General features: G+C 42.8%; 1 protein-coding gene across 1 annotated transcript in view; it reads left to right on the top strand.

The window, feature by feature from the left end:
• Positions 1 to 811: 811 nt before the first annotated feature.
• The window catches only part of KANK1 (KN motif and ankyrin repeat domains 1), a 97,279-nt gene continuing 75,715 nt past the window's right edge, over positions 812 to 22,375 (top strand). Inside the window, exon 1 of the mRNA XM_075136444.1 lies at positions 812 to 945. The gene's annotated coding sequence lies outside the window, so the exon portion shown is untranslated. The remainder of the gene's footprint in view (positions 946 to 22,375) is intronic.

Below are 22,375 nucleotides of genomic sequence, written 5' to 3'. Positions count from 1 at the left end.
GGTGCAAGGAACGGTGTCTCTATATGTGTGGGCCTGTGGTTTTGGGAATTTTGCTCGTCTGGGGGATTAAACATGCCAAGTGAGTTGGAACTGAAAAATAAGTGTCTAAACCTTGGTGACAGAATATCTTAGCTTAATTGCTGTAGAGGAAAAGACCTGTCTTATGGTAGTGGTGCAGGCATGAACTTAGCTGCAGCTGGAGTGTCTTTACTCAGTAAGGGTTGAGAGTATGTGTGAGTCCTTGCAAGATGAGAATTTTTAAAAAAGCCTATTGAGGGAAATGAGACAAACCAGTCTGTAGATGTCTCTCCTTCTACTGCAGTCTATAAAATACTTCCTTGTGTCTTTCATGTACACCAACATCCTGGCTTATATAGTGCTACTACTTAGCTCACATAGGCTTCTACTGCATTTCCCAGTTCAAACTAGTACCAGGTTACCTTTCCTTAAATACTTACTGTGTGTTTCTGCAGCTGGCACGGCTGGTGTATCCTGACACTCCTGGAGCTTTTTTCTGGGCATTCACACGAACTGTTGTTTGAACAAAGACAATTTAAATTGGGAAGGCAGTGCAGGGTGATGTGTCTATTGCAAGATGCATGCTTTCTTTCCAGGGTGCTGTAACCAAAATATTGCTTGTGCATTTCACCGTGAAAGCAAAAAATGACTTAGCCTTTCATATTTGTGATTGCTGGTAACTTCATTCTTGTTTAACACCATGGCTTTACCAGGCATCAGCCGTTTTAAGTGTGTGATATATTGCCCAGCATGTATAATGACTAATCGGTGCATTTAATTTCTCTTCTTGTAGGATGATTCTCAGGTTCCTGAATGTGCTATCAAATGCTGAAGCATTGAATTAGCTGAATCCTCAGCATTATTTCTGATCTTTAAAAAGGCCTAAAGGAAAGTAGAGGGCTGGCACTTCTGTCACAATGTTTTGAGGTAAGATGTGACTTCTTTTGCAGGGGGCAGAGGGAAGAGGATAGACATGGTCCTACAGACTGTCCCAGCCTCACCTCTTATATAAAGAAGGGTGATAAAAAATAATAATATTATTATATTATTATAATAAACCATACTAACATAAAGTCTTAGACTGGACCTGACTATCAGTATTTGTTAGATATGACTAAATTCACTGACTTCAGTAAGGTAAAAATTGATGCAATGAAGAAACAACTTGGTTTCTTTTCCTAAATCAGCAAGTCTACACTCTGAAGTACTTGTATACCTTTCCATGAGAATGCCTTAGTCCTTCATCTATGTATTAATAATATTTTAGTAGTAAAACGATTTAGTCTTTAGTCCCTATGGGGTGTCAGGCTGAGACATATTCTTCACCAGGAAAAATATGGGTAAGAAGCTAAACGCAACTGTAGCTAGAAAAGTGACCATTCTGCTTTGACTAGAGCTGCTGCCGTCATTTTCATTAATTCATTAATTATCCATATTTTGTACCCATCTTTTGGATTCATAGCTGGATTGTCTGCTGCACTGTAGTGCTGCTGCTGCTCTTTCTCAGCAGCACAGTAGACCAGCCACAGACTAGACCAGCCGAGAGTATGTTTGTGCGGTCTCTTCTCGCTGCAGAGTCATTTCAGTGACTAGGGACTGGGTGTAAGCACCCTGGCAGGACAGGGCTATACAGAAACGTTGCTGTGCAAAGATACAAATCAGGTTAAGAGCAACACCAAAGGGAGGGCCTGAATTAAATCTGTAATAAAAGAAATCCAGATGGGTAATCCCTGTGTAAAGGCTGTTTTTGCTACTGACTCCTGGATTCCCTCAGGTTTGACAGCTGTTTTTTGAAGTGGTAGCTGACTCCTATTTTTATTTACTGTTGGTGACTGTCACTGCCCACCTTGTTATGTGCACTGCAGTGCGCTGCAGGTTCGGATGAGAGATAAGACACGCCTAAAACTGAACTGATCTCTTGAAGAGCAAAGATTTAGTCTCTTGGCCATTCCGACTATTTAGGATAGCTCACTGCAGATTAACTCGGGTCTCATGCTGCTTTCGCTGCTTTGATCAGAGTGAAACCAAGCAGTGAGGGACAGCTTGTTTGGCTTCTGAGTGTGGAGCGAATCTTGTGCTTACACATGTGGCCTTGAATTGCTGACAGCTTTTGGGACAGGTGGAGGCCTACTGAAGCTAGTGATCCCAAAAATGCAGGGGTGCCAGCTGTTCTCCCCAAACTGCGAAACTCAGTGTGGAAGAGCAGATCTCCTGCCTTTCTTCATTACTCTCTGAACCTGCCATTTAGATGGCGTGTGTGTACGTGCACACACCCAGCCTCCACTGACTCTCCCTTTGCCTCTCTTGCGCAAAACTTGGTTCATAGAGGGGGCAGAGGGTGCCGCAATGCACCTGTGGCAAGCTGCCGTGACCGGGAAGCCTGCCTGCACTTCCACTACGGACCTCACGCCACCACGTTTCAAATCGGCCCTGGGCTCTTGCTTGCGGAGTGGTGCCTTTCCCTCCTTGCAGGATGCTGTTCTTCACTTGGGTGTACCAGGGCTTTTGCTCTTCTGGAGCTCCTTCTTTTCACCGGGAAAAGCATTTGTAGGTGCATTTTGTCTTTTCTGGTGGCAAAGAATTTCTTTGTACAGGAGTTGGGGGGAAAGCAGCCACGACTGCTTCTGGGCCCTAAGGCAAGGCTGTAGCTGGCAGGGAGGAGAAATGCTTAGAAAAGGCTAAATAAGGAAACTTACCACTGTGACTAGGCTTGTCCCGGTTCCTGTGTGGCTGTGTGCCGCAGCCATGTCCTGGATGTAGAACAGCCAAGCACGGGCTTTTAAGTGAAGGAAATGTGGATATATGCATAGAGGGACTCTCAGGTTGCCCTTGCAGGTCCCCAGACCTGGCTGCCCCATGGACCACAGCAGGTGTCAGTAAACTGGTGTAGTCACAGCCTGGGTGTCCGGCGGGGAGCATGGGTGGCCGTGCAAGGTACGGGGGGGAAAAAGAGGGGAGGAGGCTGTAATGAAACACATGCAGACAGAGAGGCAGAGTATGCTTGCAGAAAAGCCAAGTGCAAGGTCCTGCACCTGGGTCGGGGCAACCCCCAGTATCAATACAGGCTGGGAGATGAAGGGATTGACAGCAGCCCTGCCGAGAAGGACTTGGGGGTACTGGTGGATGAAAAGCTGGACGTGAGCCAACAATGTGCACTTGCAGCCTAGAAAGCCAACTGTATCCCAGGCCGCATCAAAAGAAGCGTGGCCAGCAGGTCGAGGGAGGTGATTCTGCCCCTCTGCTCTGAGACCCCACCTGGAGTACTGCGTCCAGCTCTGGGCCGCCAGCACAAGAAAGACATGGACCTGTTGGAGCGGGTCCAGAGGAGGGCCACAAAAATGATCAGGGGGATGGAACACCTCTCCTGTGAGGAAAGGGTGAGAGAGTTGGGGTTGTCCAGCCTGAAGAAGAGACCTTACTGTGGCCTCTCAGTACTTAAAGGGGGCTTATGAGAAAGATGGAGAGAGACTTTTTAATGGGGCCTGTTGCAACAGGACAAGGGTAATGGTTTTGATTAAAGGAAGGTAGATTCAGACTAGATATAACAAAAACATTTTTTACAATGAGGTTGGTGAAACACTGGCCCAAGTTGCCCAGAGAGGTGGTAGATGCCCCATCCCTGGAAACATTCCAGGTCAGGTTGGACGGGGCTCTGAGCAACCTGATCTAGTTGAAGGTGTCCCTGCCACGGCAGCGGGGTTGGACTAGATGACCTTTGAAGGTCCCTTCCAGCCAAAACTATTCTATGATTCTATGAAAGGCTGGAAAATCCAGAGCAGACTTGTATCTGCTCTCGGGGAGCCAAACTAGCGATGATGGCTGACTGCCTGGTGGCTCCTCAGAAAGCACAGGAGCACCATGTGCAGTCGCTAAGGAACAGACAGTAAAGGCAGCTCCTCTGTCAGCTCTCATCACAAGGCTGTGGCTATGAGGAGGAGCAGGATGAAGAGATGGGCTTCTCAGATGCTCTGAATTTAAGGACTCCTTATGTTATATACATACATAACTTCTTTGCATATCCTTACACCAAGTGGCATAGCACACTGTCCCGCTGTACATTTGAGTAGTGCTGGGCGGTAACTCGGTGTTACAGAGGACAAGAAAGTACAGGCATTACTGGCAATAGCCATCACTGTAGAGAGGTACTACAAATTAAATGTCGGTAATTTAGCAAGTCTTTGGAGAAGTCAGCTCAATTTCTCTTCATAAAATACAGTGTTTGAAGATCATGTGTGCCCATGATTGCATGTTACACATGCACATTTCATTGTGCTCAAGGCATTTTGCATTTGTACAGATAACTGCTACTTTGAGGTGGTCACGTTAGTATTTCAGTGCTTTTTGCCTGTGAGTTACAAAGCCAGCATCCCACTGGAGCAACATGCTCCATGGAGAGGGCTTGAGAGCATTCTGTGTGTTTCTGACCTTCACTAAATGTGATCCCTGTGCAGGTCATTAAAGCAGTGCGCTTCTAATTGGATCACATTCCTTGGCAATGTGAGATGAGCAACAGAGTTATTAAAATTAATTTCCATTTGTAAAGCCATGGTTGCTTCAGTGGGATTGTCTGGGGTTTCTCAAAGCTGTGTCCTGTAGCCTTGATTTAGCCAAGGTTTTTACTGCAATATCATCAGACTTCAAAACAGCAGTTTCACTTTTCAGCAGAAGCTCAACCTATTAAATGGAAAAAAAACCCCAAACAACCCTCTGAAGAAAACCTTGCACTTCTGACAGGTTACAATACAAATACCCAGCAGTTGCTTTCCTTAGCTAAGTCTTAGGTTTTTTAGACTCCTGCTTATCTTGAAAATCTTAAAAAAGATTTTATAAAAACCATGACTAGACCTCTGGGATAGTTTCTGCCAGAGCAGACAGATCTGCTTTCACAGGGGTGAAGCAGCTTCACCAAAGGCTGGGGGTTGGTTGCCCTGGCACAGCAATATAGTGAGAAGATTTAGTCAAGTCTGGCTTTCACTTTCTGAATTTTCTGGGCTTGCTAAAGCAGGTAAATCAGAGTTTTACACACTGATTAATTGGCTTCTGAGGTCCATGAGATACTTGCATCTGCAAAGGGGATCTGATTTTTGAGAAAGCATGCCTTCATATGTAAGTAAAGTTAAACTTTGCTATACAGTAGTATACACCTTAACTAGAAAATTAAAGGTGTCTGCAAATCCAAATACCACTGATCAGAGTTGATTGTTTTCTCTCCACACCTGCACAATTAATGCAGTCATGTTTTTTTTTTTATTTGGCCAGATATTTCCATTTGACCAACTTATTACAGATGTGGCTTAAGTCCTGTCTCGTGCATCCTTCCTGCTCTTAGCTTTGGTTGTGCTTAAACACGCCATAAAGCCATCAAGCTGCCCAGCTATGCTGTGCTACATCCTCCACCTTCCCACATCGTACGAATGTAGTTTTTCCAGGCAGGGATGTCATCTTGTCATGCCAGTTACTAGAGGGACCTGGAGGGTTCCGCCTGGAGTGGTGCTCTGGTTATAAAAAGGCTGTCACAAACCTCATACTTGCCAATATTTTTTAGAGGGAAGCTAGGCAGCACAATGTAAAAGAAACAGCAGTAGAAGTCTGCAACATGACCCAAACCCACCTCCTGGTGGTGCTGCTATCCACGTTGTGGCTGGTTACACCTGACTCCACACCTGAAACCAAGCTAGTGAGGACCCAGGTGGAGGACCCAGGTGGAGGACCCAGGTGGAGGACCCAGGTGGAGGACCCAGGTGGAGGACCCAGGTGGCACGTTGGCCACTGCCAGAGCAGAGCCTAGGTAAAACTGTTGGATGCACAGACCTGGCATCTGTATCCTTTTGCTGCTGGTGGCCAGCTCGTCCGCTCCAAGTTCCTTGATGCTTTCATGTGTTTCAGGCATTCAGGTGCTGGGACTGGTGTGGTAGGAGGAGGTGGGACTGACTGAAAGCAACCAACTTGTGCTATACCACCTCTTGGTTAATTTGGCCTGTGGAAGGGACCCCACCTCTCACATGTTTATTGGTGCCATAAATGTTGCTGAGGTGATTTCAGTACGATAACTAGTTCTTTATCTTGATGAAAGCCTTATGTGTGCTTTTCTGATTTATGACTTGTGAAGGATTAAAAAATAAGTCTATTAATCTTTGGAGCTACCTAAATGTAAACAAAACCTGACAAAACCATCTTTGGTTTTTAGTTCTTATGCTGTCAGAACCTGACCTGTTCAGCACCTCTCAGGATTTTCTGAGATTGACAAGCTATTTCTAGTATGGAAAATAAATTCTCTTGCTTCATGAATCTTAATAAATTCAGGGGTTTGAGTTGTTGCATGTTTTTTTTTTTTTTCTTTTTGCTATTTCCCTACATGTAAGGCACAAGCGTAACTCATCTCTCCTTCTGCTAAATGTACTTTTACTTTTTCAAAGGAGATGCTTTGTCCACTAGGAACTGTGGCTCAGCATGCTAATAAAACTCACTTTATGCCTTTAAAATGTTTATTCAAAGTGGCCTGGCTGGCTTACAGTAGCTGTGTGGGTGGACTGTCCTTGAATTTTGTAGACTTAATTTAGTACTACACAATACCCAGTGATGGAAAACAGCTATAAATTGTCTGTGCACAACCATGCATTATTGATAAAGGGTAGAATAAGCTCTACTATTTCTTTATTTGATGTTGTTAGTGCAACAGCTGGCTGATTTGTTAAGACTTTTTTCCCCCTATTGACAGTAAAATATCTCTTCATTTTGAACTCTGAATTTCCTCCTGAATTTTGATTTGTGTGGGGGTGTACACTTGCTTTTTCTGCAGTGCTACTGAATCTAGTGGAAATGTTTCCACAGAGTAGAAACAAGCTTTATTTCTGGGAGAGCTAAGCAAACAGTAAGTTTGACTGTATGCAGAACACAGGACTTTTTTAATTGTCACAAATATTTAGAAATGGAAAATGGAGCATAAAGTGTCATAGTACATTTAGAAAAAAGGAATCCTTTAATATACATGATTTGGCACATGCTTAGAGAAAATGCTTTACAGTGAGTTAGGCGTGCCTTGTAATTTCAGTGTTCCTTCAAAGTTTATGAAAAAATCTCAACAGTCGTCTTAAATCTGTCATGCTTTTTTTTCCTGTTGACACTTATGATGAGTAGAGAATCTACTGAATATAATTTGCATATAAAACTGTGCTGTAAACTAAACAGTTCTTTCCCTGTAGTTGAACAAAGGTACAATGAGCTGCTCAACACACTGGAAATTAATAAATAAATAAGTAAAAAAAAAAAAACTTGCCAGCAAAACTATCAAAGGCTTAGTCTCCCCAACAAATGTCCAACACTGAAACTTCTTTTTAAGCTATAATTTCTGGAATGGTAGCTTCCCACAGGTTATTATTCTAATGCAGCAGAGGGAATGTACAATTTGTGGCAAGCAAATATTGTATTTGAGTATGGAATTGTTTATTTCCCTCTTTAATATGTGTGTGTACATATCCTTTGGTAGAGGCATTCTAGACCTCTAGAGATTTTTTTTTTTTCTTTGTAAAAGTGTTAGGATAGTGAAAAGCATGAATATAGTTGATCATCACGAGCTGTACTGATGTTTATAATGGTTTCCTCTATTCCATGGAGAATTGCTGTGTATTAGTTAAGCTTTCCATATATTTACAGGTAAGAAGTCATTAAGTAATGAAGTAATTAAACTGGTTGTCTAGTTTCAATCAGGAGGCAGGAAAAACTAACGGGGAAAGGACTAACATGATTGACACAGGCTTACTGGAGTTTTACATTGAGAATAACTTATTTTTCAAAACTTCTTCATTTTCTGATGGAAATTGTGGGGTAAATCAAATATGGTGGCTATGAATGATTAAAATGCGGAAGTTATGAATTCTTACTGACTTTGTAAATCTCTAACTCCTTCACTGCTAATATAAAGTCATTTATCTTAAAGGGGTCTTGGGGATGTGAGGATTTAAATGAAAGCTTCAACATCTTGAGGAAGACTATTTTGATATTCAAGATCATGAATTTTGTGACTTGCTTGATGCATAGAAAGCTGTTGTGGAAGGGGAACGGGAGGTTTTCCATAGATCATCTGATAGGTCTGCGATAATTCACTTGACTGATCAAAGTGGCAAATTTTCCAGTAGTTTAAATGTTTATGCAATTCAGATGTAATACAGGCAACTAAAAATTCTGTGCTGGTTGAAGAGGATACCTTTGATTTGATCTTATGGAAAAAACAAAACAATTGGACATTGACATGCCTGTGATTTTGGTTTTGGAGCAAGTGTGCAGCTGTTTGTGGTTTTGTACAGAAGGACAGACTTCAGCCATATTACAACAATTCTGGCTTTGTTACAACCTTCTATTTAGACAGTTTTGGAGTATGAGTATTTGTGTGTAGTTTTTTCTGAAACAAGTATACTTTGTTAGTGAAATACAATTTTGAAAATTCCTTGTTCCTGGTGTTTGTTTAAAGGAGCATCTTTCACTGGCAGTGGCTATTGTCAAGAGAAACTGTAAGATAAGGAAAGATCACAAAGTACAGTGTGGATGGATTCTCCTCCTCTGCATCTGCGCACTCTCTGCAGGCGGTGCATGGATGAAATTACTCTGAGCTTTTCATTTACCCCCCTGCAAGTCAATCAGAAGTAGTCTGACAAACACAAAAGAGCTTTAATGCAGTCTGACATTCTTAATTTCTTCATACCAACAAAATATGCCTGAGTCCAGAAAGGTCAAGTGACTTTCAGAAAGTTACCTAGATTAGAAATCTACTGTGCAAGTGACCTGAGTGTTGCTTGCTACCATCCCAAATTCTTCACCCTTGGCAAAGCAGTTGTGGAGGAGGCCTTGAGAGTGGGATGGATGAGATGGTAAGAGATCAGTTTCACGTGACTGATCTCTGCAGGCTGTGCTCAAAATACCAGGACAGCTGCAGCAAAATCTTTTTCCTATCACCTATAAGTAACGGCTTTTAAAAATATGAGGAAAAGAAATGGAACAAAATTAGTGTTTCATTGTAATCCCATACAGCCAGTGCAGGTGTTGCAGTAATGGCATGATGCAAAAGGACCTGAAAGTAGTTGGTTTAAAAAAACAAAACAAAAAAAAAATTTTGTTTTCCCAAGGGAAAACACAGAGAGACTTTTCCTAGCAGTCAGTATAAATGCAAAGTGGTAGAGGAGCAGTGAGGCAGGTGGGCTTGGCTTGTGAACAAAAGTTATCTGACAACCTTCCATTACTTTTAAGGTGGTATTTCCAGTTCCTTTTCAACTGCATCAAAATACAATGTTAAATTCTTTTTCCTCCAGTATAGGAATTAAGATGTGTGTGTGTGGACATTCTTTGATTATTCTTGAAAGGTACTGCCTAAAACACTCTTTTTGGAAGCATAGGGCAGGAGGGTAAAACGTGTGTGGCTGCGTCCATCCCCACCCAGGTGTAGCGCCAAGTGCTTTGTCACTGACAAGGTGCAGCATGCCCTGTTATAAGGAAAGGAAAACTCCTCTTCTTTCCATTCTCTCTTCTCTTGGTACAAAAAGATGTAGAAAACTTGTTTGGGTGGGACAAACTTCAGCAGCCTCTTCCAGGTTTGATCGGTGCTGCAAAACCTGTCTTGGTTATAACGCAGATGCCTTGTGCTCCGATTAGCTCCCATTACCTCACTGTTGAAATCTGCAGCCCATTGCCACACAGCCAGGCAAAGCTTTGGGTGGGATTAGGGCTTATTGCAGAATGTAGTTCAGCCCGCCTGCAGTACCAACACTGGTTCTGTCGGCTAGGTTGCAGGACACACTCATCCTGTGCATCACAGGGACATCATCATGGACAAAATCTTTTTTCTTATCCTTTTTGTTGTTACACTGTATTGCCCTCCACTAATTTGAAAGAGATGGGGAGGATAATGAATTACATGCTGATTTTAGCGAATTACTATGATAACAATGCTGTTATTTGCTCTGAGGGGTTCTGCAGTGGCAGAAACTGATTCTTAATGAGACCGTCTAATGGATTCACTAGATACCTAGCCCAAACTAACTTTCAGCTGTAAAAGTAATGAATTTTCCTGCAAAACTTGCTTTAAGTAGAGCTATGTCCTTGCCTAATGTCTGTAACCTTGATAACTAATCATGTTTTGTCCTTCTAAAGGCCTCTATTGATTATCTTTCCACAATGAAGTTGGCGAGTTCTTTCTTTTTTGCAGAGCGCAGAACACTTTTTAACCCTTTCTCTCTCAACAACCATTTTGGCTGGCAATTCTCATGCAGTTTCCATGAAATATGGTATGCCAAGGTATGTTACCCATCTGCTATGTATAGCACATATAGCCTCAGGGTGCTTTCCTGTTCTCCTCCTCTTCCCCCTTTCCTCCTCCCTTTCATGCTGCTCTTAACGAAGTGCTCAGGGATGGCTGCACAGATTTTCCCAGTATGCATCAATGCAAACATGGCTAAGCTGTATGCAGTATAAACAAACATGGTTAGAAATGGCAGAAGAATTGCTGGGTAGGTAGAAACTGAGCTATGTTGTTTGGGAAAATGATTGCGCCTCCGACTAATTACAAAATAATCGAATAAGCAGTTATGTGTTGCCTCACTGCAAGCTTTAAGTATCTGAAACACGATCTGTTTTTTAGTGCTGAAGTTTGCTTTGAAATGGAAAATTGAGTAAATAAGGTTTGGATCCAGTGTGATCCTAAGCTGTTCTTCAAGGTTGCTCACCCTTCCTCCTTCTAGTTTAACCCAGGATTCATTCTTGTGCACCTGGAATACTGTGCTATAAAAATGCAGAATTTTGTTTATATTGTTTTGTTTGTATTGTTTTATTTATTTTGTGCTACACAAATTGTATTCCTGAAAGCTTTCTGTAGGGTGCCTATAAGAAAGGCAATGCTGGCAGGTGAGGTTAAAAAATACAGAATAGGCTGAAGAACTCCGTTTTAAGGGGACATCATGAATGGCAGGGCTTAATGTATCTTATACCCAAGGAATTTTCCCCCCCAATAGTTTGGAGATAAGTACAACTTTTAAGAAGTCACCACCTTGAGATGAAGCCTGTGGTTTACTTTGGAGTGAGATCACAAGTAACTTCAGCAGGTTTTGTTCCAGCTTTCTCTGCTTTCTTTGCCTTGGTCTCAAGTGTTTTGACATCTTTGCTGCCTTGCTTCCACACAGCGGTAGCTGATGAGGGACCGCAGCTGCCTCAGTAAAGGTGCATCGGCAAGGATAAGTTATCTTCCCTGATAAAAAAGGATGCAAGGGAAAGATGCACGCTGTTGCTTCCCAAAGACCAGCATGAAGTTTCAGATGCTAACAATGTCACAGTGTGCGAGACAGATCTAGGCACAGGCATTTAGGAGTTGTTATAGCTGAATGTAGCTGTCAGTCCTCAGCGTGTAAAAGGACAATTTGTCATTGACTTTGCTGAAAGGCTAATAGCTACTGTGCTTGAAATATTGCTCAAAAACCTCAAAGTTAATTCTCTGAGAAATAAACACGTAATGTTGCATTTTTCATTTTTTTGAACAAATTTTTAAACTTAGGAACAACTTTAAAAGGGTTGGTGGAAAATCCATTTTCAGAGTTGCTGGAATGTGTCCATGATTTCCCAAAGGGTGAAAGAGTTCTCGTGCCAAATTCGAAAAAGTGGCAAGACATCTAATTTTAAATCTGTCCTCAGTGAAGAATGGATTATTGCTTGTTCTGGCCAAATTAAAAATTGTAGGAAAGAAGGAAAGCGTTTTCTGCCAGGTTACCTCTCATTTGTGAGTAATGCTACCATCCCAAACTTGTTTCTCTGTCACATAACTTCAAGTTAACTGCTCCCTTCGTTTTGCTCCAAATTCTATAGTATAAAATTAAGTACCAACTTCCCTCTGCTTTAAAAGGAAAAAAAAAAAAGGTGTTCATGCAGGATTCTTGATGTTTTAAAGAGAAATAGAGAAGCCAGGAGACTGCTTTCAAAGTCAGTAATTGATGGGGTTTCTGTTCAGGGAGGAGTTTGGCTTGTTTGGTGTAACTTTGCAGCAGAAATATGCATCTCATTATCTTATGTGTCTATATTTATTTAACTTTTGGCTGTGCATTTTAAGGTGCCTGTAAAATTCCTTTTAGTCGTGGCTGAGATCAGACTAAGCAGGTAAGCATACGTTTAAATGCATAATAGTGTGGCTTGGCTGAGGTTGGTTAACTGGGCTCGGCTTTTAATTGAAAATGCATAGAAATAAGAATCAGTAATTTATTTAAAACTAGATCTCCTTTTGGACAGCACAAGCAATTTTCCTTACGTTAAAAAGAAGGGGGGGTTACTGAGGCATTGTGTTCTTTGCTAGGTATCTGAAACAATTTATGATCTATCAGTGGTCACCAACTAATTGTTCAAACTGTGTTGGAAATAGGTTTTCTCTTTAGACACCTAGGGGGAAAAAGTGCTTAGAAGTTCAAGGAATTTTGAAGGCAAAGGAGTCTTACAAACACAGGAGAATTTGGGGATGTGCATAGGTGATGAACTGTGGTGTGAAGGAGTTGCGAGAGGAAAAGGAACTTTCTTTTGCTGGTTCACTCTGCAGCCTTGAGCACCTCTTCTGTATCAGGTTTGCCCCTCAGAAGAGTATCTCCATAACTCATGTTAGCCCAGCATTAGCTGTGGTGCTAACCTGCCTGCACAGCGTTTTTTTGAACACGTAAAGTGACTTAAATATTAATTATGTAAAGATTTGTGCATGTGCTTTAGAAATGGGTAATTGGGTTTTTTTAATTTCAAGATTGCTAATATATTGAGCAACAAAAGGTCTAAAGCCCAGATTTTGAAAGAAGTATCATAAGCATTATTTCAGCTGTAAAGAGTTTCAGAGGTTGACTTTCATGCTTCCTCTTGTGTAGGTGATTAAGGGTTGCCTAATATAGTACTACCAAATCTTCTATTTTTGGGTAGGGCACTTCTGAAAAGGCTCTCTGAGAGTGATGGTATAGATAATTCATTTGAGTCAGATACGAGCTGACGACAGCAGTTGTTACCCAGAGAACTCTGCACTCTGAACCTTTGCCTCCAAATGCATGTGCCCTTCATGTAGGACTAATGAATATACAGGCAGGGCCACATAAACAGACAACGTGAGAGCCTGTAAAAAGGGAAGACAGGTGTGAAGGAAGGAAGGATATGTAGGAGATAACAGGACTTCAGAGAAGACAGCAAGCCACAATACTGTTCCACTTGTGAAGACTTTTTTGATGCAGCATAAGGCTTGTGATGGTGTATGGATCACAGTGGAAAACGAGTCTTCAGTAATTTTGGAGGGGAAAAACAAGGTCAAAAGTAGTTCCCAGTGGTGCAGTATCACTCTGTGCCTAGGGGCTGACTTCCCCCACATGTCTCTAAAGGTTCATTTAATAAGGTTTTTCCCTGCCCCTTGCCCTGTGGAACAATTCTCAGACAGAGCAGGAGAAACAGATTTATTTTTTACTGAGGAGGTATGCAGCTCACCATAAGTTTTTTGGTTTGTTTTTAAAAAAAAGGTGAAGAATAGCAAAATGGAGATGAGCGTGTCCTTCGTATGAGTTACTAGCAGTGGGGAAGATACGTCCTCAGACAGGGAACGGCTGTCTGTGATCAGGCCAGGGAGGAATTGGAAAAAAGTGTTTAAAATCATGAAAGCTATTCGGTTTGTCACTAGTTTGTAAATCCCAAATGTAAGTTATGAGAATTTCTATGTAGTCATGATGTGGTTAAAAATAGTTTATAGTAGGGAATGTGTTGATATTCAGTTAATCTGTACAGCCTACACCTGGTTTTGTCTCTGTAAACCTCAATAAATACAATGGTTGGATTCTAGAGGAATGAATAACTTTGGAAAAGCAAAAAGCTTCATTGAGAACACCAGAACTTTGCAGTAGATTTTATTCATTGTTTTGCTGCAGGCGGCTCCTGCCTCCTCATGAGAGAATTTACGTTTAAACAAAAAAGGGGGGGAAAGTAAAAGATTTTCTATGTTCCATAAATTTTTCTTCAGTTTTCTCTGTATATTCTATAATCTCTCAGTCTTCCTTCTATTTTCTCCACTGAGTGTTTTGAGGAAAGGCCTTCTGATTCAATAATTGTATTTTATCATTAATATTGCTGCAGCATGATATTTTGCTAGTGTTCCCTGCAGAGCAGTGTGAAGTGGTGGCTCTAAAGTGGATTAACAAGTAAGTTAAAGGAACTGTCAATCACAGAGCTGTATTAGTACCCTGTCTCTCTTAGTATCACAAGACAGGTGCAGGAAAGCGATAGATGCAGATTTTAAGCAATCACCTGGCATTAGCATTCAGTAAAATTTTTGCTACATTGGTTATATCTGGAGTTGTCCCCCCGCAGCTTCATGCCGAGTGTTTGCTGAGCACCTTCAGCCACGCGTAGTGCAAAGAGGGGGGGCACTGATCGCAGAGGTCAGCCTTGGCTATGAGCTTTTTGGTGGGTAGGGGGGTGAGTGACCTCGGGTGACAGTACCTTAGCAGATGGCCAGTGATTCATGGTTCTTGCAAGGCTGTTTCGTGTTCTTGAACTTATTAATGAGGCCTAACAGTTGTATATCCTACCCTACTGACAACCTCATAGTTACCGAGGTTATAAAACACACCTTTCTTTACCACTGGATTTGAAAAACTAGAATGGCCTTGCTCTCCCTGTAAATATTTAGCATACGTTTAGATTGTGTTTTTGGACAGAGTAGGTATTGCTGTTATTGAGTGGAAGATTTTGGTGCAGGAAACCTGTGTTTGTTTTGCACTGTGGTTTTGGAAGGAGCAAATCTGGGGCGGGGGGGGAGTGTCACAGGAAGAGGGGAATACTAGAAAAAACTCTTCTTCAGGGAAATCAGGGAAGGCAGGCGTGTGTGTGAATTCTGCATACAGCAGGCTCTCCTTCCGCAAGTTCTTCAGCTGGAGAAGTTTCCCCGTCTGGGTCAAGGCTGGACAGTTGTGCCCCGGGGAGACAAGGAGGGCCAGAGAAATGCAGGGTTTGGAAAGCGAGCAACGCTAATTCAGCATGCTGCTCAGCAGAAAACTAACCTGACAAAAGAAGGATTTCTACTGTGTTAGTGAAATGAACCAATTGAGTAAGACTCAAAGGGAGAACCTGGGTAAGGAATAGGACAGAACTGTATGGCAATGGTAATTTATCTTAATTGTTTTCTGTTTTGACATTCACTGTTTTGTTCTTCACACAGAGGAATTCAGGGAAATGCTGCATGCTGGGTTTCAGTGTGCAGTTGCAAAAGTCAGTTTAATTCTTAAGCAATGGAGAGTGAAATGTAAAATTACTGAGTTTCATTTTAGGAGGCAGTAGTTGTTCACGCTTCAGTCCATAAACATAATCTCTTAGAGAGAAGACCTTCAGGTGTGTCCAAGATCAGGGGTTCATTCTTTTGTTCATTTGTTGTAACCAATAAAAGTTGTTTTCATCTCACTACTGTTGATCTTAGGCACCTATGATCTTCTTTCCTCCTGTGTGATCAGGAAAAGTTAGAATCCCTGCAGAGGTTTTTTAGGCATTTCTGTCTGGGGTACTAATAGCTATTAATATACCCTAAGTCTGATTGCTTTCTCTCTTCTCTTAGGAAGCAAAGGATTATTTTGTTCTTGACTCTAACACTCTGTGCACATATAAAAATGTGCATGTTTAGAAAGAAAATCAATTTTTTGCCGGCAAACTATTGGTATGCTTTTGTCACGTAATCTGTCTGAGTCTATTTTCCAAAGTGGTAAATTGTTGTGGAATTCAGGAGATTTTGAGGTCACAGCTCCCAAAGTCACAAACCCTGTGACAGCTCTGCAGGAGCAGAGGGTTATCCTGTATCTAATCTATAAAGAAGATGATTATTTCGAGGCTAGGACTTGCGCTCGGGGCCGGTGTAGCAGGCAGTGTCCGTTAGGTGGCTCTCAGTTATGGTACACACATCTTAAACTACGTGCAGGCTAACTTTAAAAGGCATTAGCGTGTCCTGTCACGCAGTTAGAACTAATCCAGAAGCCATAAATTCAGACTTTCTCAAAAGCTGCCAGCTTTTGGTATCCTGAACAGCTCTGCAAATACTGCCCTATCTCTGCTTTCATGTGTTGTTTATAAACTGTTCTCTGTTGCAGGCTCTACAAGTGAGATAAGATGATTGGAGATAGCATTACTGTCTATTACAAGGCACTGGAAAATGATTACGCTGTTTCATTATGAAAAATGTCCTTTTCATAAGAAGCTGAAAAGTTAACGGAAGCACTAATGGGGGTTATGACTCCTTCCTAAGTGGAGCAAGGCTGCTGAAAAATTCAAGCTGCTTTCTTGTTTGCTCTTTAAATTAAAATCTGGTACAGAAATGAGGAAACCCCGTTCAAAGCAGCAGGTGATATTCACGCCTTTGAATGCGCAGACATGCTGGAGCAACCATTGAGTGGACTAGTCCGTCCCTTTCCGTTCCTTGGGCAATTAATCCTGGAGAATAATGATTACAATTCAAATAAAGTGATAATTACCACATTCACAGTTATATACTTTGTCCATGATGGTTAGGCTATTTTTAGATGCTGTCCTCCATGCAAAGCAAATGCCGCTGAAACTGCCTGCCACAACGCTGTGGGTACTGCTACAGGTGCTGCTCTGAAGATTTGTGGAAGAGAGGAATAAGGTGAAGGCTGTGTGTGATAGTCCCCTGCTCCCTGAGGCTGCAGCAATATGGCACAGCCACAAGCTTTATTTCTACAGATGCCTCCACAGATTGGGTATCTGTGGGAGCCCAAAGAGCAGCCTTGGAAGCATTGACTTGCCTTGACCGTGCTTTGCAAGCAGGAGAAACAAACCTTTTTGGGGAACAGTGGAGGGAGGAAGGGCACAAGTTTCCTGCTGATTTCCTCGCTGTCATCATGAGAGCAGGCATGAGGAAGAGCGGTGGGAGATCTGGCTGGCGATGAGGGGCACCCTGTTTGTGCCTCTCGGATTTAATTTGGATTAAAGCCTCCCCAGAGAGTGCACTCCGTGACCTCCCCACATGCCAGCACACCAGCCCATCTGCCTCCTGTGTGTCAGCTGGGTCGAGGGACTAAACGGGAATAAAACCAGCACTACAGGGGAAAAAACCCAGCTTTTTCTGGCTGTTCATCTGTCTGATCAGCTTTGTGAGTCACCCAGGGAGCAGGTGGATCCAGGCAGAGTGGTGGGGTTGGAAGGACCTCTCCTTTTAGCAGCCGGGGGTGAGATCAGCTGAGGTGTCTTGCAAGACTCCCGGTTTAAGGACTGCTACTGGCCATCTGCAAGGGGACTCCTTGATATCTGCTCTGCTCTCCTGGGTTGTCAGGGAGCAGAGATGGTAGTTTTCCTAGCAACTCACATGCCTGCGCACAGGCCACACTTCTTGAAGGAAGAGGTCTCAGAGGAAATGGGGACTTTTTTCCTTTTCGGCCATTTGTATCAAATGTCTTTCTGAAGGAAAGTAGGGCTGCTGGCTTGGGTTTCTCTAAGGGAGGAGATAAGCTTTAGATCCTTGGTGGCAAGTAGAGATAAGGAATAGTGTTATTTATTGTGGGTTTTGGTGCCTTACTGAGAGACAATATGCAGATAAAGTTAACTGGTGTTTTTATTTCAGCAAACATACAAATTTTATACTGGATCTGGTATACATGATTCTCCATGTGTCTTCTGTGACAGTACATACACATGCACATTCTACATAGCACTGCCAAAATGGTTTAATTTCTGAAATGCAGCTTGTGTACTCTGTCCTTATTTGGTACCCTGCATAGGATATACAGAAGTATAATAAGAGTTTGCTGTACAACTTCAGTCGTTGCAGGTTAGTAATCGACAACTGTTCCACTGGTGGGATGTTCTTTTGTTATGAGAATTTAGTGTTAATCCCAGCAGTGTTATGCTTCATGCTTGAGAGAGTTTTCATAAATCCTTGTTACAAGCTTGTCACCAGATGCATATAATATATGAAGGAACAGAAGACCTCAGGCACACAGTGATCATGAGAAAATTAGTCTAAACTCTGTCTAAAGAGAAAAGACAGTTTGGCAGCTTTAATGTGTCTGGGGTGAGTTGAAACTCATGGTTCCTTCTATGTTTACTGCAGACTTTGTCCTTAATAGAGAACTATCTTGGCAATGCTGTTCTAGGTTTTAGGTGACAGCAATGACAGATATCAGAGAAATCTTGTACCTTTTTTTTTTTTTTGGTATTAGGCTTTGCATATATTTGTGTGTCCAAGTTTTGAGTAATGAGAAGGTTAAAAGTTGCATCCAAGCAGTGTCTCTGAGTGTGTATATTGACTTCTTGATGAATTCTGTCAGTCTTTCTATTGTCTCCTGGTATTTATGCAGAAAAGCATGACTTGCTTCCAAAGTAGCCACGAGTTTTGAAACTTGGCTGTAAAGATTCAGAAGCATGGTTCACTTCATGCTGAAAGCATTAAAGGCAGTGATATATAGTGAGACGGTTCCCATGGCTTCTGAGCCATCCATATCAGCACTGCCAAAAATGTTCTTGCTAGGGGGAAGAAGGGAGCGGTTGGACCTTGGCATTCATTTATGGACCACTGAGGCTTACTGCCTGTAACCAGAAGGAAGTCAGAGGTACACTGTGGTACTTCCCCTCAGCCCAGGAGCACCCAAACGGGCTGGATCCCAGCTTGCTGCTGCAGTCATCCCTGGAGTTACACAAAGCCATCTCTGGCACAATTGCTCTGTAGCGGAGCCGGTGCCGTCATGCTGCTTCAGTACCTCTCCTAATTCTTGGAAGCACTGGACAAAGGCGTGCCTCGAACAAGCATGACAGCCATTCACTGGTAGGCACTTGGAATGCTGTGTCATCCTTAAGTCCCCTTCAGTGGTTGCCTGCAGAGTGAGTATGGAAACCCAGTGGGAGGAAGTGTGAGGTTTTCTTATCACTGTGTGGCACTTTCTGTCTTCATGAATGCAGCAAATCATGGTCCTTCCATAGGCCACCCAGCCTCTGTTGGCTGCACTGGGGCATAGCCTATGCCATTGTGCTCAGCAGCATCCTCTCAATGCAGTGTTATCCCAGGGGTGCTCCACACACCCTCCCTGCTGTCACCCTAGTGTTACCCACACCTCCCAGCAGTGTCTCTTTTACAGGAGTGTCCCTGGTTAACGTTGCCAAAATGTGCTGAACGAGTCTAGGGAAGAAGTACAACCCCCAAGAAAGATACTCCACATGAACCGATGCCATCAGATGCCCCGCAGGACTGCCAGAGTTTTGACCCATGTGGAAATAGGATTGTTCTTAATCTAGTCTGCATTGGATTGTTAAAAAAAAAAAAGAGGTGTTGGTATTGCGCAGTGCTATACTGTACAAATCATTCTGCATTGGCTTCAATATCATATACCAGAGAATTAGTCTAAGGATTTGGATGTGACTCATTAATCAAAGTCTTCTGCTAGCGTCCTTGTCTCCTAGTACAGAAACCACGAGGGCCAAGTGGGGCAGAAAAGTGAGTAGTCAGGTTTCATAAGGTTGTACAATAAGTGCAGTTACTGGAACCCAGATATTCGCCTATGGCATTTGTGACAACGACACAGTTGATGTCGGGGTGAGAATCCCCTACTGCGCACCTGGGTCTGCTGCCTGATGCCCCTCTGCCCGCAGAGCTGAGCTGCGGGCAGCTGAACAGCTGCCTCTGGAGCGCCCACGGGAAACCAGCAGCCCTAGGTCCCCAAAGGGCTTGTGGCAAGTCTCCAGGGAGAGCTGTGCATGACAGCCTCCGTTGGTCAGAGGGCTGCAGCACCTCCCTAACCCAGCAGGCTTTTGCTGTGGGGCCGTGGGGGTTTCAGCAGATGGAAGGTGATGCAGTTTGGGACTCATGCTTTACTCCTGGTAAGCCTGCATGAGCAGTCTTTTAAAAAAATACGTTAAAGCCTTTGCTTTTTGAGTGTTAGAATATTCTGGGCAGAAAACAGCTCCAGAGGCTTGGTTTTCCTTTAGGGCTCTGCCCTTCCCTCGACGAAAGTCCTGGTGCGTGCAGTAAGTAGCTCAACAGAGAAGGAGGTACTGCATAGAGTAATCATCAAGATATGCAACTTAAAGTGAGGAAGAGAAGCCAAGAATAAACAAAGCAACCTCCAGAGGTTCCCAGGAGTCTCTGTAACAGTCGTGAGGGTGAGCAGCCACAGCAGTTTGGCAGCAAGCGCCTCTGTTTTTCTCAAGAGCCAGGCTCCTTTAGGACTAAGCTATCAGGTAATATCTCTGTAAATCTGCATGCGTATGCCCTGAAGGATGTTCTCTCTCTCTCTGTTCCACAGGATGGCCTCCTTTGCAAACACTGTTTTTCATAACATGATGTGTATATAAATAAATCATGCTAATTAGAAAGGTGAGCAGATTTTCCTCTCGAGAAGAACAGATTTTCAGCACAACATGCTGTGGGTGTGAAAAGGACCTTTATTTCCTAGTCGGTGATAATCCCTAGATTTGCTAGGCTTCTTTCAAGAAATGGGTAGCTTACATTAGGCATTCCTTAGCAAATGCCCTATTTGTAGACGAACAACACCCCCACAAACAAGTTCTGTCTGTGGGCACTCTCGCACAACCTGACGGAGAGCTAGTCAAATATTTCCATGCCTTTGAAATTTAGTTAGCAATTCTGGATAAGTTTTGGCATGTGTCTGTGAAGATAGGATACAGAGCTTGTGCCTCCTTTGAAATGTGGTTCCAAATTGCTTGGAAATGCTAAGTGTCGATTTTAAAAAAAGAAGACCAGAAAGCCAGCTGTCTGGAAAGTTTTAAGAGAAGTGCAAGCTCGCTACACTATCCTTAGGGCTTTTCTAGCGTTGCAGAGTTAGCATGCACTTGTCCAGAAAAAGATGAGATTGAATACTTAAAAATAACACAGTAACTTCAAACCACTTCTGTTAATGCTGCTACTAGTGGAAGAAATGATCTAAAGTGTTGCTTTCCCTCTGTCACGTTATTCTGTTTTATTTATGCAGGTGTGGTTGTACTGGATCAGGTCAAGGTCCATAGGGTTCAGTCTGGTCTCTTCAGTGACCAGAGAAAAGTGCCCAGGGAATATAACGTAAGAACAGGGCAGGCACATAATGCATTCCCAGAATATACCACCAACCTCGAGCAATTTGTGGTCCAGAGCTTTCTCAAGCCACAGGTAGTTTCTTTGTTTGTTTCAATAGCCCTTGGTAGATGAATATATTGTATTTTTTTCCATCCAGGGTTTTTAAAAACGTGTGGACTCTTAGCACAATCAACATCCTGTGGCAAGGAGTTTCATGGGTCACTTAGGTTGTATGAATGCACCTCATTTTTACTTTCTCTTTTTATCCTGCTTGACATCCCCTAGTTTTTTCAAACTTGGGAAACATTTGTTCCCTGTTCATAGTTTTCAAGCCACACATTTAATATGCCTTTTTATTAAAGTTTCAATTTTCTCTTGGGTACATCAGTGAAAAAACCCAAATCATAATTTAAAAAAATTACTGAAATTTTGATTTTAAAAAATACTGAAAATGGGGGTGGGGGTGTTGGTATTTATTTGTACAAAATTTCTCCCTCCTGCCCAATCTTGTGTTGATAGCCAAGTACTGGGAAAAATACCTGGTTTTCCTTGCTGTTGCCAGAGACTTGTTGTTAAACTGGTAAAAATATGATCATGGAACCTTTAAATGTATTTCTTTTGTCTTCCATTTTGAAGTCTCTTGAGTATTTCTAGCCCTGAATGAGGAGGAGAGCAGGAATCAAGGAGATCCTGTTCTGTTTATGCATACATTAGCAGAGATGAGGGGTTTTACATATTTAAAAAAGACTTGCTTCTTTTTTCGTAGCGTTTGGTAGTCATTGTTTTAGTGTGAGAGAGGAGGAAACATTACTCTCTGCCAGTGAAATTCCTCTCCTTCCTTGCTGCTCAGGTTTGGTCTCTTAATTGCCATGATATCATCAGTGTCACTACTCATCAGCAATGCCTTCAGATGGTGAGACCTGAATTGCCAATGTGGTGAGCTGGCCAAGGAGTTACCAAGTCCTCCTCCCTCCCAGACCAAAAGATTGTTTCCCTCCCTGCCAGCATTATGGCTGATCAACTTTCCAGTAGGACTTGTTGGCAGGGTAAAACGTCACTGAGGAGTCTCGCTGGTACCAAGTGGCCCAAGTACTGTCCCTCTGGGTTGTGACCAGGTGGCCACTGATGGGCTCTGGCTAGGCTGGACCCAGGTATGGCAGAGTGGAGCTGCAGGTAAAGGTAATACCTCCTAAATGGGCGGTACCAGCTGACCACTGTGACTTTGAGAGAGGCTGTAATAGATGATCACCATGGAGCTGGCACAAGGGGTGGTGACTGCTTTTGGGAGGCTACCGCTGTCATCTTACTTACCATGGT

Source organism: Calonectris borealis, chromosome Z (assembly GCF_964195595.1).
Source record: "Calonectris borealis chromosome Z, bCalBor7.hap1.2, whole genome shotgun sequence".
NCBI classification, from domain to species: Eukaryota; Metazoa; Chordata; class Aves; order Procellariiformes; family Procellariidae; genus Calonectris; species Calonectris borealis.
Note: the sequence above shows the minus strand (reverse complement) of the source record. Positions and strands in the feature narration are given on the sequence as shown.